General features: G+C 35.4%; 1 long non-coding RNA gene across 1 annotated transcript in view; it reads left to right on the top strand.

Moving 5' to 3' along the window:
* Window positions 1-1,399, top strand: part of LOC112653654 (uncharacterized) — a 79,274-nt gene extending 77,875 nt beyond the window's left edge. The window contains exon 6 of the long non-coding RNA XR_007409865.1: window positions 1,172-1,399. This is a non-coding gene — a long non-coding RNA (uncharacterized LOC112653654). The remainder of the gene's footprint in view (window positions 1-1,171) is intronic.
* The last annotated feature ends 15,422 nt before the right edge of the window (window positions 1,400-16,821 follow it).

Consider the following 16,821-nt stretch of genomic DNA (forward strand, 5'->3'; position numbering starts at 1 on the left):
GAGGGGAAGGAGAAGAGGAAAGAAAGAAAGAAGAAGAAAGAAAGAAAGAAAGAAAGAAGAAAGAAAGAAAGAAAGAAAGAAAGAAAGAAAGAAGAAAGAAAGAAAGAAAGAAAGAAAGAAAGAAAGAAAGAAAGAAAGAAAGAAAGAAAGAAAAAAGAAAGAAGCCTTTCTCAGTTAAACAAACAAGAAAAAATTAATTTCAGGCAAGTCTTCAGTACTGCAAGAATACTTAAGCAATGGAATCTGCCTAAGGGTCTGGTTTAGGAATAAGCATCAGATATAGCATGTGCAGTTCTCAGGAAACCACACACCTAATTCCTAGTAGAGTTGAGTCAAGCCTTTATCCTTCTACTATTCAAAAGTAGATCCCTCTAGTTTGGAGTATAGTATTTCCTTTCCCAACCACAGTATTAAAAGCCAAAGTCATGGATGCTCCAAAGAACTATTAACAATCCCTGTCTTAGTTTTATTTCCTTCCAAAGGAAGACTGTAAGAATCAGTCTGTCTGTATGTCAGAATTTCACTTGCTTACTCCCCATTCATCAGAGAAACTGCAAGTACATTTGGCAGAAGGATGGAGAGAACATGGTGGGATTGTGCATCATCTCATATCCACCCAAATTATATTTTCTGCAGATCATAGATTATTATATTGGAAATAAGAGAGGAAATAAGTAAGCAATTGGTATCATGGGAGGAAGAAAAGGATAAACCTCCCTAACTCTGTAATTCTGGGAAGAGTCTATGGATTATTATAGTAGCGAAAAAGAAATTCGAGTTTTATTATCAAGACCAGCAGTCTTTGCAGGGTGCAAAATAACCCACTGGGATGCAGAAAGAAATTATTAGACTTTCTATTTATAATATTAAGCTAAAAATATAAAGCAAATAAGCTTCACTCATGTTGCCATGTGGATTGTCTCTGAAGTCTTTGCTTGGGTCAAAAATAAGGTGGTCCCAGGTCTCATGGGGTAGACAGGTGTCCTGGAGGCATACTGAGGCCCTACAACAGGGGCTTATAGCTTAAGCTTTTTTTGTTTGCTCACTTTAAGCACATTGCAGCATGCTGTAGTTCCTGTGGGCCAGGTTGAGCAGACTTGCATATTATATTATCTGGTTTTAATTAAACTATCATAAAATGGACAAATGGTTTAAATGATTTTTTCCCCAGAGCTGCAGACTGAAGATAGTACTACGAATGCCAGCAAAGTGAGCAAGTCAAAAAGAGGCCAAACTGACATCTTCCCTTAACCCTGTAGGTAGCTCTTTCTTTACCAGCCACAAGATGAAGCAAAAATAATGCCTTTGTAAGCAGTTCTGACAAGGCATCAGCTAAAATACTAGAAATCATCAGGAAGATTCTCTGAAATATTTACAGATACCATTGTCAAGAATGAACTTTATCCTAAGTGTATATTTTGTTATAAGCTACTAGCTATACATAGTATAAATTCAGCATGATTAATAAGATAAGTATTAATAAAATACTTTTTAAAATAAAATATCTTTCATTTTATTCTCAAGTCTTTCACAAGTAATATAGTAGAATATATACTATGTAGTAGAATAGCTGCTATGGCTTAATGTTGTAATTTATGGATACACTAATAGATATTAATATACAATATAAATATAAACATTTGAACAATTCAATATTTGATAATGTTTAATGCTAGGATTCTTGAAAAACAATGGAAACCACTGTTTTAAGAAAATGTTTTTAAATAGATGAATAACCTGAAAATCTAGTTTTGGAAAGATAACTAGCCGATTGTATTACAGGGAATGGATTGTAAGAAAATATAAGAGCACAACAATAACAACAACAAAAAGAAAATATAAGAGCAGAGTTATCCACCAAGAAGCTGATTCAATAGTGAAAATGAGAGTCAAAGCAGATCTCAAGGAATCAAGTAGGCTTCTGGCTTCTTTCTAGTTATTACACTGCACAATGGTCCTGAGTAGCAGTATTTGTCCACAGGGAATTGTCTTTTAGAGAAATAATATAACCCAGAGGAAAAATGTAATAGAGTTAAAACAAAAACAAAGGGGAATAATCGACGAAAGAAATCAGACCACCACCCTCCATTAGCTGTTCTGAGCTAAAACCAAGGGGAGGTGAAAAGAGAAACTTCTCCCTCTCCTAGTAAAAGAACGAAATCTGCTCTTTCCTTCACAGGATCCCTGTGACTTATATTTGAAAGGATCTACGATGCCAGCCTTCTGTGCTTCTCAAGTTTTACTAGGCAAAGAAATCTTGTGAGGATCTAATGAAAATTCGGGTTCTAACTCAGTAACTAGATTAGAGCCTGGGAGTCTGCATTTCAAACACTATCTCTGATAATGCTATTGCTGGTGGTCAGCAGGTCCCATTTAGAGGAGCAGGCTTTAAAGCAATCATCTCTAAACCTATTTGAACATGCATTATGCACCATAAAAAATGCGAGACCATACATTCCCCCATATATATGGATTTATTAATGTGTAAAGTAATATATTTTTATCACTTGCTACCAATATTATGGGTGTTATAAAATGCAACCAAAAGCAGAAAATTGCAAATGATAATATTTACAACAAATGTAGATAGAAGTTCTGATGTCTTCTTCCTTCATTCCTCACATAGGATCATATTTTGTACTCCCTGTACAGGCACCAATTCTGGAGGTTGCAGGTCTAAAAGGTGAATGTTAGTTACTTGGGTTATTTGGCCTGAAATGTGGGTAGTAACTCCAGGTAAATAGCAGTGCTTTCAGATATTTACATAAGCCAGTTCTAAAAGCTTCCAAAATGGGAATTGGTCAAATCTTGTGTATATTTCTAATATATAATTTCTTGTAAACTTAATTCTTTTGAAAATAGCATGATTATCCATCACTAATTATTAATCCTTACAAAATATATTTAAATTAAAATAAATAGCAATTTTCAAATAAATACAAAAAACCTAGAATCAATCAAGTGTTTTTTTAACTAAGCTGAACTGAAATCATGCAAATTCCTACATAATCAAACGCTTATATATTCTTTTGGCTATTTTTCACTTATATTCTGGGTAATCTCTGCAAAAGAATCTCATTTTGCATACATGACAGCTCTAAACTGTCTGAAAGGGGGTCCATCAAAACAGAATCATCTACCTTCCCAAACTTCCAAAATGGCTCATAAAAGAAATGGAGAAAATAAACCTAAGTGTCTTGGGTTAATTATGAAATTATATGATTATTTTTCCCTCAAAGCAAGGAAAGTTTTCTTGACAACAACCTCTCTGCTATGAATTCACCAATCTTACTGACTTAGTAAAATATTTAAGCAAGTTCTCAAAATCTAGAGTGCATAAGAATTCCCTATGGAATTTGTTTAAAATACAGATTCTTCCTTATAAATCTGAATGAGAAAGAAACTAGAGAGCCCAGAAACAGGCACAAATCTATGAAAGTATGATTTTTAAAAGATTTTATTTATTTATCTTAGAGAGACGTAGAGAGAGAGCATGAGTGCAGGGAGGAGGAGGGAGGGAAAGGGAGAAAGAGAATCCCAAGCAGACTCTGCACTGATCACAGAGCCTGATGTGGGTGGGGCTTGATCTCAACAACCCTGAGATCATGCCCCGAAACAAAATCAAAAGTTGGATGCTTAACCGACTAAGCTACCAAGAAACCCCTGTGAAAATGTGATTTTTTTAAAATAGAAATGACTTTAAAAAAAGATTTTATTTACTTATTCATGAGAAACATGAGAAAGAGAAAGGGAGAGAGGCAGACACAGGCAGAGGGAGAAGCAGGATCCCTGAGGTGAGCCTGATATGGGACTTGATCCCAGGACCCCAGGATCATGACCTGAGTCAAAGGCAGACACTCAGCCACAGAGCCACACATGTGCCCCTAGACTGGAAATGACATTTCTAATCAAATGATGGAATATTCAATAAACAGTACTAGAATAATTGGGTTTCCATATGGATAAAAATTAAAAAGTTATTTGGATCTCAGGAGGAAATAGATAGTATATGTATATCAGATACTTTGAGGAAGGTTTTATAAAGGCATATTTACAGTGATGCTGGCAGGATACAGTGAAACCACAAAAGATGTTCTAACCCAAGGCTAGAAACACAGAACTATTACTACCTCTAGACTCAAAGAGGAATAGGCTAAGGCTTACCAGAATCTGGAAGTAGAGCTGTTGTATAAGAACAACCTTGACAGGAGATGTAACTGTTATCAAGAGGTACAAACCAGCCACACGCAACACTTTGGGGAAACTGCTAGGATTCAGAACTATTGTGGTCTGTATAAATACCCCATCTTACTTTCTTCTCTCCCTCCAATTTTCTTCATTCCCTCAATTGCAGAGTTCAAGGGAGCTCTTTGTTGTACAAGATGTAGATGAGTATTTCTGGCAGAGGGCAGGGTGCAAAAAAAGAGAAGAACTGGCCTGGAGGGATAAACATAAGAGATCCAGCACAGTTTCCTAATGCATACCATTCATATAATCAACTCAAGATGCATTAAGATTTCTCTTCTTAATTCCGGTATTCTTAAAATATGGTTACTCTTGGTTTAGATTTACATAAAATAATATACTTCACTTTAGGAAACTTTGCATAGTCCAGGGGAAAATTTTCTCACCATGAGCTAAAATAAAATCATTATCTTATGGTTCCAGTTCTTACCAAGAAGCAGAACTAGTACAGTTTCTGGCTGCCTCTCTCAAGAACGAACCCAAAAGCAGTATAGAAGAAAAACCAAGACAGGTGAAAAACTGAAAAATCTTGGGGTTGCACACTTGTTTGTGTGGTGTTCTGGTTTTGTCAGAGGATAAATAGCGAGAGTTCTTTCACTTACCCCTGACCATCGCTTTGGGATCAGTGAATGATTCTCAAAGTCTGGTTCCAGGCAACCAGCATCACCATCACCTGGGGACTTGTGAGAAATTCAAATTCCTAAGCACTATCCCAGACAAATTCAATCAGAAACTGAAGGGGTAGAGCCCATAAATCTATGTTTTAACAAGCTTTCCAAGAGACTCTGATACACACTATGTTAGAGAACCAGTGAGATAAACTATGTCAACATCTATGCTAGGGCTGTCAGATTTAGCAAATAAAGTTAGTTTGAATTCTAGATAAATAATAATATTTTTCTTATTGTAAATATACTACAGAAATTCAGTTTAACTGAGAATCTTGCATTTTGTTGGGCAACTCTCTTTATACCTATAAATCTTCAGAACTCTGGTCCAGGTGTCTTCTATGGCAAACCCAGAAGCTTAGCAGCACATTGATGGTAAGGAGTGGGAAATTTAGATGAATACTAACTCAGTACTATTCAAAGTGCAGTATTCCAACCAGAAGTAATTGTTTGAAAGCTTGTAAGAAAGGTAAGTCCTCAACGCCCCCTCAGAGCTGTGGAATCAGAAACTCTGGGGATGGGACCAAAGAACCTATGGTATATCAAGCCCTGTAGGTGATTCTCTGTGCCCCAAAGTTTGAAAACCATTGCTCTAACTAATCTCAGGCAATGAATTCCACCCCTTTCCTATAGAATTCAGCAAGCTTAATGAGTCATGGGATATTTATAACCTTAAGTACTTACATAAGAAAAGTAGAAAACCTCAAAATTAAAAAAAAAAAGAAAACCTCAAGATTAATGAGCTAAGTGCCAATTTTTACAAGTTACCCAGAGAATATATATGAAGTAGAAGAAGGAGGAGGAGAAGATGGGGGAGGAGTGGAGGGGGAGGAGCAGGAGGAAGGAGAAAGGAGAGGGAAGAGGAGAAGAAGAAAGAGGAAGAAGAGGAAGAAGGAAGAGGAAAAAGAGGGAGAAGGAGGAGGAGGAGAAGGAGAAGAAAGAAAAGAAGAAACAACAGAGGTAAGGCACAAATTAATAAAATAGAAAGTAAATGCAATGGTAATGGTAAAAAAATATATATATATACCCTAGTTGGTTCTTTGAAAAAAATTAAAATAGACAAATCTCTAGCAAAAATAATCAAGAAATAAAGAAGACAAAAATTATCTTAAAAAGGAATATTATAAAGATTGAGACAAAGGCAGAGTAGAAATTTATAGGAGATAAAGGAGTATGTCAACATTATACTACAAAAATTAAAAATTCAAGCAGAGTAGACAAATTCTTGAAAAATATAACTGATCAGACTGAGTAAAAATACAATCAAAAGCTTGATGAATTTTATAACTATTAAGATTGTAGCAGTTAAAGAAACACTAAGCCAAGAGGGGTTTAGTATTCATTTTTATCCATCTTCCAAAGCAGAAAAAAACAAACAAACAAACATGTTTTAACAGAAAGATTACCCAGTGCAATAAGATTTAAGAAAAGAGAAAGAAAAAAAAAAAGACTCAAAAGGAGAAAACAAAGTGTCATAATTGGAAGATAGTGTAAGTGTAAACATAGAAAACCTAAAATAATGTACAGAAAATGTTTAGAAATAATGGGAGCACTTGGCAGGATGGCTATGTTAACTTGTAAAAAGCAGTTATTTAAACAACATAGAAATAGTGAAGAGTATAAAATATCAATAAGATTGGCTATGCTAACATGTAGATTTTATTTAAAGAAAGTCACCTTCAAGAATGTGGAAAAATCAGTTTCAAACTGGAAAAGGATATTTAGAATACAAAAAAATAAAATAATTAATATCAAAAATTCATTTTAAAAATTCTAAAACTAACCAAAAACACAAGAAACTAGTGAAAAAAAAAAAAGAAAGAAAGAAAGAAAGAAAAAGAAAAAGAAAAAGAAGAAAGAAAAGTTAGCAGAGAAAGGAAACAAGAAGAGATATTTCATAGAGGAGTAAATGCAGATGACCAAATCAACTTATGAGTAGTTATTCAACATAATTAGAGATCAGGACCATGCCAATCACGACCACAATGACAACATTTTATACCAAACTTAGTAGTCTGACAATATCAAATACTGGAGAGAGGGGCACTGATAGAATATTCTAGACCTCGCTGGAGGGGTTATAATCGGGCACCTATTTTGGGATAGGATTTGTTATTTTGGAAATACACTTCTCTCCCTTGGGAAGTGGGCATGGCTATAGAAGCTGTGTGCAGTGTGGAGCATTGTTTCCTTCCTTTTTTTTTTTTTTTCTTCTTTTTTTTCTTTTTTCTTTTTTTTCCTTTTACTTGAGTATGGTTGACACACAATGTTACATTAGTTAGACAGCTTTTTCTTTATTGTTCATCAGGCCTTTTTCCTCGGGAAGAAGGTATTATGTGCCCTGTGTAGTGGACAGGAGTTACCTGTTGTGCTTCTTTCTCTTGCAGCAGAGAGCTCAAGCTAGGATAGCTATTTCATAGTGAGCTTATATGACAAAGACTGGTCAGGATATGCTATGTCAGAGCCCTTTCATTTTATGTATTTATGTATATTTATTTGTTTATTGAGCCCTTTCATTTTCACTTATATCACACCAGTTGTCCCCACAACCCACTCCTACAGCCTGCCACTGCTGACTGTGATCCCAGGGAGACCCCTTTTGTTTGAGACCATCCCTATTTTGTATGTTGAGATAGTCATTTTATTTTACTTTTTATCATGTTCTCAATTACAGGATTTTGTAGCATCCATAGATGCCTAAATGCTATAGTTTTCTGAGGGACAGCTCCCCAGGATCCTACTGGCACTGCGGGTATTTTTTTCCCCTGTCATTTCACTGAGCTTTCAGGAGAAAGCAGGTATAACGTCAAATGAATCATCAGCCATTTTGAACTAAAAGTTCTCAGAAATTCCTTTAGAATGAGGACAGGCAGTGAGGACTGGTTTGGTCTCTTTGAAAAAAAAAAAAAAATGTTGCTGATGATTTAGAAAGATGTGTTCCAGTGGTTTGAGTCATGATTCTTAAATTATTTACCAGATTCAGACTGAGCTGCTAGAAATGAACAAAAACAAACAGAATGAACCTAAACGAAAATTGGGTTGCCAACGATTGAAGCTCTAAATAGCAAGTCTACAGCCCCCAGTGCAAAGGCTGTAGCCCTCACACGACAGTGGCTTTCAGACATCCAAACCATGTATGCATGGTAAATACATTAAGACTTGTTGAAATGATAAGAAGTGGAATTTTAAATAATCTCTTAGAATGGCTTTACTTTCTCACTCTCTTGTTTTCTCCCATTGGAAATGGACACTTACATTCCCCAAGAGAGGTCTGAAATTTTAATTTAATTTTGTTTGTAAGACATTCTAACCCACTGAAATGAGAGATATAGTAAAAACTTGCATGCAGGTCTTTCTTTCTTTCTTTCTTTCTTTCTTTCTTTCTTTCTTTCTTTCTTTCTTTCTTTCTTTCCTTTTTCTTTTTCTTTCTCTCTTTCTTCTTTCTTCTTTCTTCCCATGGCTCTGTTAGGAAATTTTCTTTCCAATTCATTGAAAGGGGTAGTTTGACTAGGTTACACAAATGAAAAGTATCAAAATTTCCAGACATTCTGTCTACTGGGGCATCTAAGGTTTATCTTCACTACTATGCAAGATCTCCATCAATGAACTTCACCTTTTCTTCCGTATTCCTTTCATTTCCCACCCTCTTTGGCTGTACCCTAGCTTTCTATCATATTTAAAATAGAAACATTATCCTGTCTAGGTCTTATGATGATTTGCAATGACCTAGCTCTGCCCTTCTTTCTCCCTGTTACTAGTCTCTAATCACATTAATTTGGTTTCAGAAACATGTCAGAATCCTTGCCTCTGTGCTTTTCTTCCCTCTGCTTAGAATGTTCTTACTCTTCCTCCCCTCCTTGCTGGTTTCCTTGTGAACTTCCATTTTAAGTATTGCTGTTTCTAAGAAGGCATTTCTTTCCATGCAAACCCTTAGCACCTAGAGCTCTTCCTTTAGAGCAATTGTCAAAACTGTAATCTTATACATGTTTCTTGTTCAATGAGCCTCCAGTTCTTCACTAGGACATGCATAATACTAATGTGGTTTCCCATATGCATATAATCAATGCACAGTGCCTAAAACTTAGGAGTTTTCTAAAACATACTTACTGAAAAGGTAGAATTTTAGGTAAGTGAGGGCTGAAGTATGCACTTGAAGCATCAGCCAGCTCAGATTCAGCTGGTCGTATGTTGCAGACATCTAAAGTACTAAACAGCAGTGGCATTGTTTTATCACTCCCCCTTGGGTTGACAGGCCCCTCTTACAGCCCTGGCTATTCACCCCTGATGGGACCTAATCTCACCATTCGTTCTAAGTAGGAATCTATCCAAAAGATTAGAGACCTGAGAATATTTATTGGCCTTAGCATCTTTGGGTAAGTCACAAAAGCTCTCTGAGCTAGAGTTTCTTCACGTGGAAATAAGATGATAACACTCTGTTCCAGCTCAGCTGGGGTGTTATATCAGAGCCCTTAAATACTGATTGTAGAGCATAAGCTAGATGTCAGTTCCTTTCCTCACTGTTGCGGTTGTGCCCAATATTAGGCCAAGGCGTGCAGTTTACCCAAGATCACCCTTACTTTTGCCACCAATTGCAGGTTAGGGATGTGATTTCTCCAAACCACTTTCAGGTTCAATAGTTTGCTAGAGTGACTCACAGAACTCATTAAAGACTGTTATATGTACAATTACACATGGGTTCACAGTGAAAAGACACAGATTAAAATCAGCCAAGGAAAGACACATAAAGGAAAGTCTAGGAGGGCTCCAAATGTGGAACTTCCAACCATCCTCTCTCTCTGGAGTCCACACAGCATCAATGCCTCCATATGTGTGACAATATGCATGGAGCATTGCCAACCAGGAGCATGCACTGAGCCTTAGTTTCCAGAGTTTGTATTGGCATGATTGATTGCCCATGTGGTTGACCTCCATCTCCAGTTTAACTGATCCTTTGTGATCTAAAATCCCCACCTTAAGGCATATGGTTACCAGCTGGCTTGGCCCAAGGTCCCCAGTGTGACCAAAGTCCCAGGCAAACAAAGATACTCCCATCAGGCATGCCATTCCAAGGGATTAGAGACAAGCTCCTAGAAGACAAAGGCCAACTCCTCTTTGGGAAAGTAAATCACTTAGTACCCAAATTGGACATTGCTATTTGTTCCTGAGACAAATACCCAGTTTTCACACTCATCTTCCTCACCAATTCAAAGTCCCATATCAATTTCCCTGGAAAATTTATTTTTCTTGGTGCCTTCTCCTTGGCCTTTGACATGGACTCATCCACAAGGTGAATGCAAGTATGTTTGTTAATATATTATAAAAATATTGTTGTGCTTTTCTCTAGGTTTCTCTAAAATGACCTTTTTAGCTCAATTTGATGGCAATATGACATAGTGGTTCAGATGGACTTTGGAGTCAGAATCCTAGAACTATCACTGACCAGCTCTGTGACCTTCAAAAAGTTATTTAACCTCCCTGGTCTCCTTCTTCTTATCTGCAAAGAGAAACAAATATATTAGTATCTACCTCATGGAGCTGTGAAATTTCAATGACTCAATACATATAAAGCTTATAGAACAGTGTCTGGCATACTGTTCAATAATGTTTTCTATCTTTTAAAAAATTAATATTTATTTTTCATGCTGCCACATATCCCATTTGTCTCACTTGCCATGCCATTTCACTGCATATGAACTTTAACTGGTTTTCTGTTAATTTATTCATTTAACAAGTATTTATGAGTACCCACTATGTCCCAGTCAGTATCTTAAATTTTTAGACTAGAGCAAAATAATCACTTGCTCATGTAATAAAACTTAAAGGTATGTCTTTTTTGATAGGGGAAGGATTATGAAGGGAAATCTATAAACTACAGTTATGTATATGATTATATATTTTATAATCATACAAAAATTATATATATAATTTCATTCAGCTATGAGGAAAGTAAAATAATGGAATAAGAATATGAAGAACTTTAGAGAGTAAGATAGTATGATCAGGGATGGCTATTCTGGGTGACATTTTGAGATAAGATCAGTATATTGAAAAGGATTCAAACATCTGAAGATTTTGGTAGGATTCTTAAGTATTAACATATTATTTTACTTTCTATATGACCAACTTTTTCTGGATCATGAACAATCATTGTAAAAATCCTGAATTTCATGATAAGCTCACTGCCTCAATTCTTTTGCTGTATCAATTCCTTGTCCAGGAAATGTTGTTGAATAGTGCATTTCCCAGTAACAGCTTATACTGCCTATAGAAAAATGGCAGATGGCGAAGACAAATACAAATCCAGGTTCAATATATGTTCGGGGTGGGGGGGGACAAATGACTAACCCCTCCATGCCAAAATGGTCCCCATATCATCAGCTTGCCACTAGAAGGTTGGCTGGCCCTACTGGTGTGTGGTATGGTAACTGGGCTCAGAGTTGGTCATATAATTGCAAAATTAGCACTTATTCCTGGCAGTAGCCAAGTCACTGTCAGAGTAGGCCATCCATGCTGTTGAGTCCTGTGTAATCTCCATACCTGCCTCCATGAATGCATTGAGCAAGCCCTGAGTTTGCTGATGAAAATAAAATGTTATAAAATTAGGTAGTCCATTTTGTCCACCTCATTACTGATGTTCTTCCCTGCTGCCAGGGACTTTTGGCAAGCATTTACTTGGAAAACAAGTTATGTCACTCAAGGCCCATTCTCACATTCCCTTCCATGAAATTATTACCCAAAATTCCTTATCACCAACACACCAGACTTCTTATTTTCAAATCCCTGAGTGCCCAGCCAAAACAAAGCTTAGGAAAATAAATAAAAGAGAGAAATAAAACCATCATGAAATAAATGTCATGTCATGCTGGAAGCAGTAAAAATGAGAATTGGCATTACTGAAAACAAAGAAAGGGCAAGAATGGCCAGAAAAAAAAAAAAAAAAAAACATCAAAATGATATTGAAACAAAAATACTTAAATAAACGAACCAAAATACAAAATTAAAATAAAAAGAGAAGAAACAATAAATCTAGAAGACATAAATGTCATTTGACATGTATCTAACTGCTATCCATGCAGAAGGGAGTTAAACAATTTGGAAAAAACAAAACTTGGACAAAGCACTAACTATATAAATCAAGAAGGGACACCTGGGTGGCTCAGTGATTGAGTGTCTGCCTTGGGCTCAGGGCGTGATCCCCAGGTCTTGAGTCCAAGTCCCACATCGGGTTCCCTATGAGAAGTCTGCTTCTTCATCTTCCTGTGTCTCTGCCTCTTTGTGTGAGTCTCATTAATAAATAAATAAAATCTTTTTAAAAAATCAAGAAAACTTCTCAGACCTAAAAATAAAATGTATGAGTTTAAAGATCTAAAAGGAGGGGCACCTGGGTGGCTCAGTGGTTGAGCACCTGTCTTTGGCTCAGGTTGTGATCCCAGGGTCCTGGGATCAGTCCCATATCAGGCTCCCCGCAAGGAGCCTCCTTCTCCCTCTGCCTATGTCTCTGCTTCTCTCTGTGTGTCTCTGATAAATGTATAAAATCTTAAAAAAAAAAATCTGAAATTCTTCTTAGGTCTTGGTAAGTAGACTGGATTTTAAAGGTAAAGGAAGAATTCTTTGGACATCATGCCAGGCACAAAATAATATCAGTTATAAAGAGAGTGTGGGGGAAATTGCCTGGCTCAGACTTTCCACAACATGTGCTAAAAGATGGTAGATCTATATCTATAAAACCTTTAGGGAAAGAAAGTATGACCAATAATTTTCTAACCTTCCAAAATATTGTTCTAATCCAAAGGTAACACTAAGATGTTTTTGACCATTTAAATCTTGGGAATGTTATGAACTCTCCCAGAAGAAACTAGAGAAAAAACTTTGGTCAACCGATGGAGGGACAAAGAAACAAAGGCTAACTACCTGAAGAAAGCACTGAAAACATTCAGAAGAAACAAACAATAGTGAGAATTATGGTTCAGAAAACAGGTAAACATTACAGGCAATAACAATGTGGAAGTATGATAACTAACACAACTGCCAGGAAACAAAGACAAAAAGGGAGAGGTCATGAAATGTTTGAAAACTTCACCTTTTTATTCAAAGGTATCAAATAGCCTAATTTAAATCTAAAATAGTACATAATTAGGCATAGGGATACTTAAGAGTACAGAGGTAAACACCAGAAAATAAATGAAGACATGGAAAATAATTAACCAAAGTAGAATGTAAGAAGGAAGGGTGTGTTGGTGGAAATTTGCTTATTTTGTCATCACTTCTATTTGAGAATAAGCAGAAGCTATTTGAAGAAATAGAATGAGTATATTTGATAAAATTATCTTCTGAAATTTATATGGCTTATGTATTTTCTAAATTTAATATATAAAATTTATAGTATGTATATTATATATTGAGAGTTAGTTACTAAATAATTTATAAGTTAAATGAAATAAATATAATAAAATTTATACTCTATATAAATATAGAGTATAAAAATAATGTAATGAAATCAAATTAATTAATTTTATTTAATTATGCTAAATAAAAATGATGGCCCCTCATTGCCCATATTATTGAAATTCCATAATATGGCATAGTCTATACTTCCTCATATACCTTTCCAGACTCCTCCCAACCACAGCGTATCCTGTACTCTATGCTCCCGCAGCTTGATTAGCCACACATTTCTCAAAAAGTATTTGCTTCCTGACTTCTGTGTATTTATAAGTGAAATTATACACATACGTCGATAGATACAGATGATACAGATATATAGAGGCACAAACTCAAGACTTCAGTGTTCCTAGAAGAAAACAATGTTTTCAACTTCATTTACAAATGCAGCAGCACTTCACATAATATTTAACATGGAGTTGAAATCCAATTATTACTTGTGAATTAATTTCATTCATGATCATTGGAAAGAAAGGAAATTCTGAAGACTTCAACAATTATTTTGCTGATTTTATATGAACAAAGACTCTCATTCACCCATTAATACTACATTCTCTTCTGAAAGGTCAGTTGATTTTCTCAAAAGGAGAGCCTGATATTGCCCATGAGAAATTTCTTTGTTCTAATCTCTTAATGATAGTTTACTCTCAAACACTTAATTTTCAGAATTATTTATCTTCTCTCCTTGGAAGATCAAAAACCTATATATATGCATATATATATAACTATATATATATGCATATATGGTTATATATAAAATTATATATTTATATATTTACACATTAAAATATATATTTACATGTAATATATATTTTAAATAATATATTAATAATATAATAAATTATAATTAATGATATATAAAATATATAAAATATTTTATATAAATATACTATGTATATTTATATATTTGTCTCTATCTACATGCATTTGTATATAATATATGTGTCAGGATATATCTATATCTACATTCTCTATCACATCATATGTAGACATCTATCACATCATAGGTAGATATACATGTATATAATATATACATGGAGATATACATGTATATAATATATATATGGAGATATATATGTATATCTATACATACTACCTATTATATCATATGTAAGAATATAGAGATAGGTAGAACATAGATACAGATATATATATAGATAGATAGAGATAATTTCCCAATATCCCAATATCATATTCTCCCAATTCCCTATAATTACATTAGTCTAATTACTTAAAATTTTCCAATGGCACATCATCTGGTCAATAGACCAACTCATATTCACATATCCTAAGAATTGCTTATTCTTTACCGCCTCTTAGAAAAAGAATTTCTTTGTAAAAGACAATAGCTCAAAATTACCCTCTCATTATCTCTACTGTATTTCTTAAATTACAAAAAGTTCAAGGAGTTTACTTCAACCAGATCAATATACCATTAAATGTATGCTTTTTAATTGTTTTGTTTTGTTTTTTTTTTTTTTCTTTCCTCAAAATGCTAGATCAGTCTCGCTGCTTGGTGTCCCACCATCCCATTCCATGCTTTGTTGAGGATCCTCTTTATTTCTTTGTTTGCACTAACTCAATCTGCATGTTTCCCCGCTTTGTGCTTCTTCTAGTAGAGGCAGGCTTTCAACACTATGCAGTCCTCATGTTTACTGTGTCTTTTCTTTTCTCTCTGTTACTGATTTCTGCTTGGCCTGCCCACAAAGGAGCAGCCCTTCATGAAGTCATGTTTGATGCTTCTTGAGAGTATTAGCCTCTACTGGCCCAGTTAAAGAGGGTGTTTCGGAAGCTAGGAGGTTATTCAATAACTCTACTCATCTTTATAAAACAAAGTGCACAGAAGTGTTTATTGTGGTTTGCAGATGGGCTGCAGAGAAATTGTGCATCACGACCTCTGGGTAGACCTGCCATTCAACATAGCCTGTCCTTGTTGTTGTAGCTCAGTAGTATCAGAAGAAATAGGTCAACAGAGTTCACTGTTTAGTATATAAACCGTCAACACCTCCAGGAACAACCTTTTAAACAAATGGTACTCCAAAGCTAGTATATTGTAATTCTTAACTGGCCTTATAGGAAGTAAATTATCAGTACAGCCTTATTTTTTTTTTTTTTTTGCATTTGTATTGATTTTGTGTCTTAAAGCAAAACTGAATCAGTTCACAGACTCTGTTGGAGTTGGGCTCTGTCTTTTATCTTTCTCTGTTTATTTCAAGTGAAAGAGGAAGTGGCTCAATAGGATACAAGCTTTATTATCATATGATCAAGATAAAGACAGTCTTCTCTGTCATCCTAGAATATCTATATCAGACACATATTCCATTGTTAATGTGGAGTCCCATTCTCTATATCCAACATTCACCCCAGAAGCATGTTCTAAGACCCCCTTCAGTTCATAGCAGTATTGGGAACAAGCTATTGGAATAACTCATTATTTCATGGTTTCCTGATGGGCTTATGCTATAAAAAGATATGCCAACCCCCAAGCCATAGTGCCCTGAATTCAATATCTCCACTCATCTTGTCCACAGTGTAGTTTATAGTTTCAATCACACCTGAAAGATGAAATACAGAATTCAGAAGAATTGAAGATGGTTTATAGGAGTGTATTGTGCAGAGAAAACAAACACAGGCACAACATTGACTTCATAAAGAGAACTTTAAAAATCTGGCAAATCAAATATATTTAAAGACCTCCTGGATCTCTAGGGCAAGTGCTAAGGTTATCAAAATGAAAAAAGAACATGGTAAGCTTAAATAGTCATTGTTGCTTCCCCTCTCCACCTCACTGTTCAGGAAAAACATTGACAAGATAGAAGAGTGATTGGCAAGTGGCTCAAAATGGGGGAAAATAAGGTGTTTATTGATCCCAAAGTGGATTTTTTAAAGTAATCTCTACCCAATGTGGGGCTCAAATTCAGGACCCCAAGATCAAAAGTTGCATGCACCACCCACTGAGCCAACCAGGAGCCACAGAGTAGAATTTTTAAAGCCAATTGAGAATGGATTTAGCTTCCATCTCTGATGATATCATCCTCTGCCTTTTGAAAATGTAATCCCTCCAGTTGGTGACATGCTACTCATGTATTTGCCAGGATTTTGTTCAACCAGTCAGTGAAAGATGTCCTGGGAAGTATTTGTGATGTACTCATCTGCTCAATTACTGGTCCAAGATATGAAGAAGTCTGAAGCTGAAGCTTCCTCAAGCCCAGAGGAATAAGAACAAATGGAGGGTACACAGTAACACAGCCCAAACCTTCAAAAACAAATGAGTACAATTAAGTTGCAACACATATCTCATTATCTTCCTTTGAGCGAGGGAAGTCTTTGCCTTAATCATCATCAGGTTCAACTCTGATGACTGTATTGTATGATGTACAACAATATCCTTTTTATCAAACTGAGGACAAGAAACAGCAGGTGCTTGAGACAATACCACTATTATTTTTTTTTCTTCTTTAGAAAC

The sequence above is a fragment of the Canis lupus genome, chromosome 3, assembly GCF_003254725.2.
Source record: "Canis lupus dingo isolate Sandy chromosome 3, ASM325472v2, whole genome shotgun sequence".
In the NCBI taxonomy this organism is placed as follows: domain Eukaryota; kingdom Metazoa; phylum Chordata; class Mammalia; order Carnivora; family Canidae; genus Canis; species Canis lupus.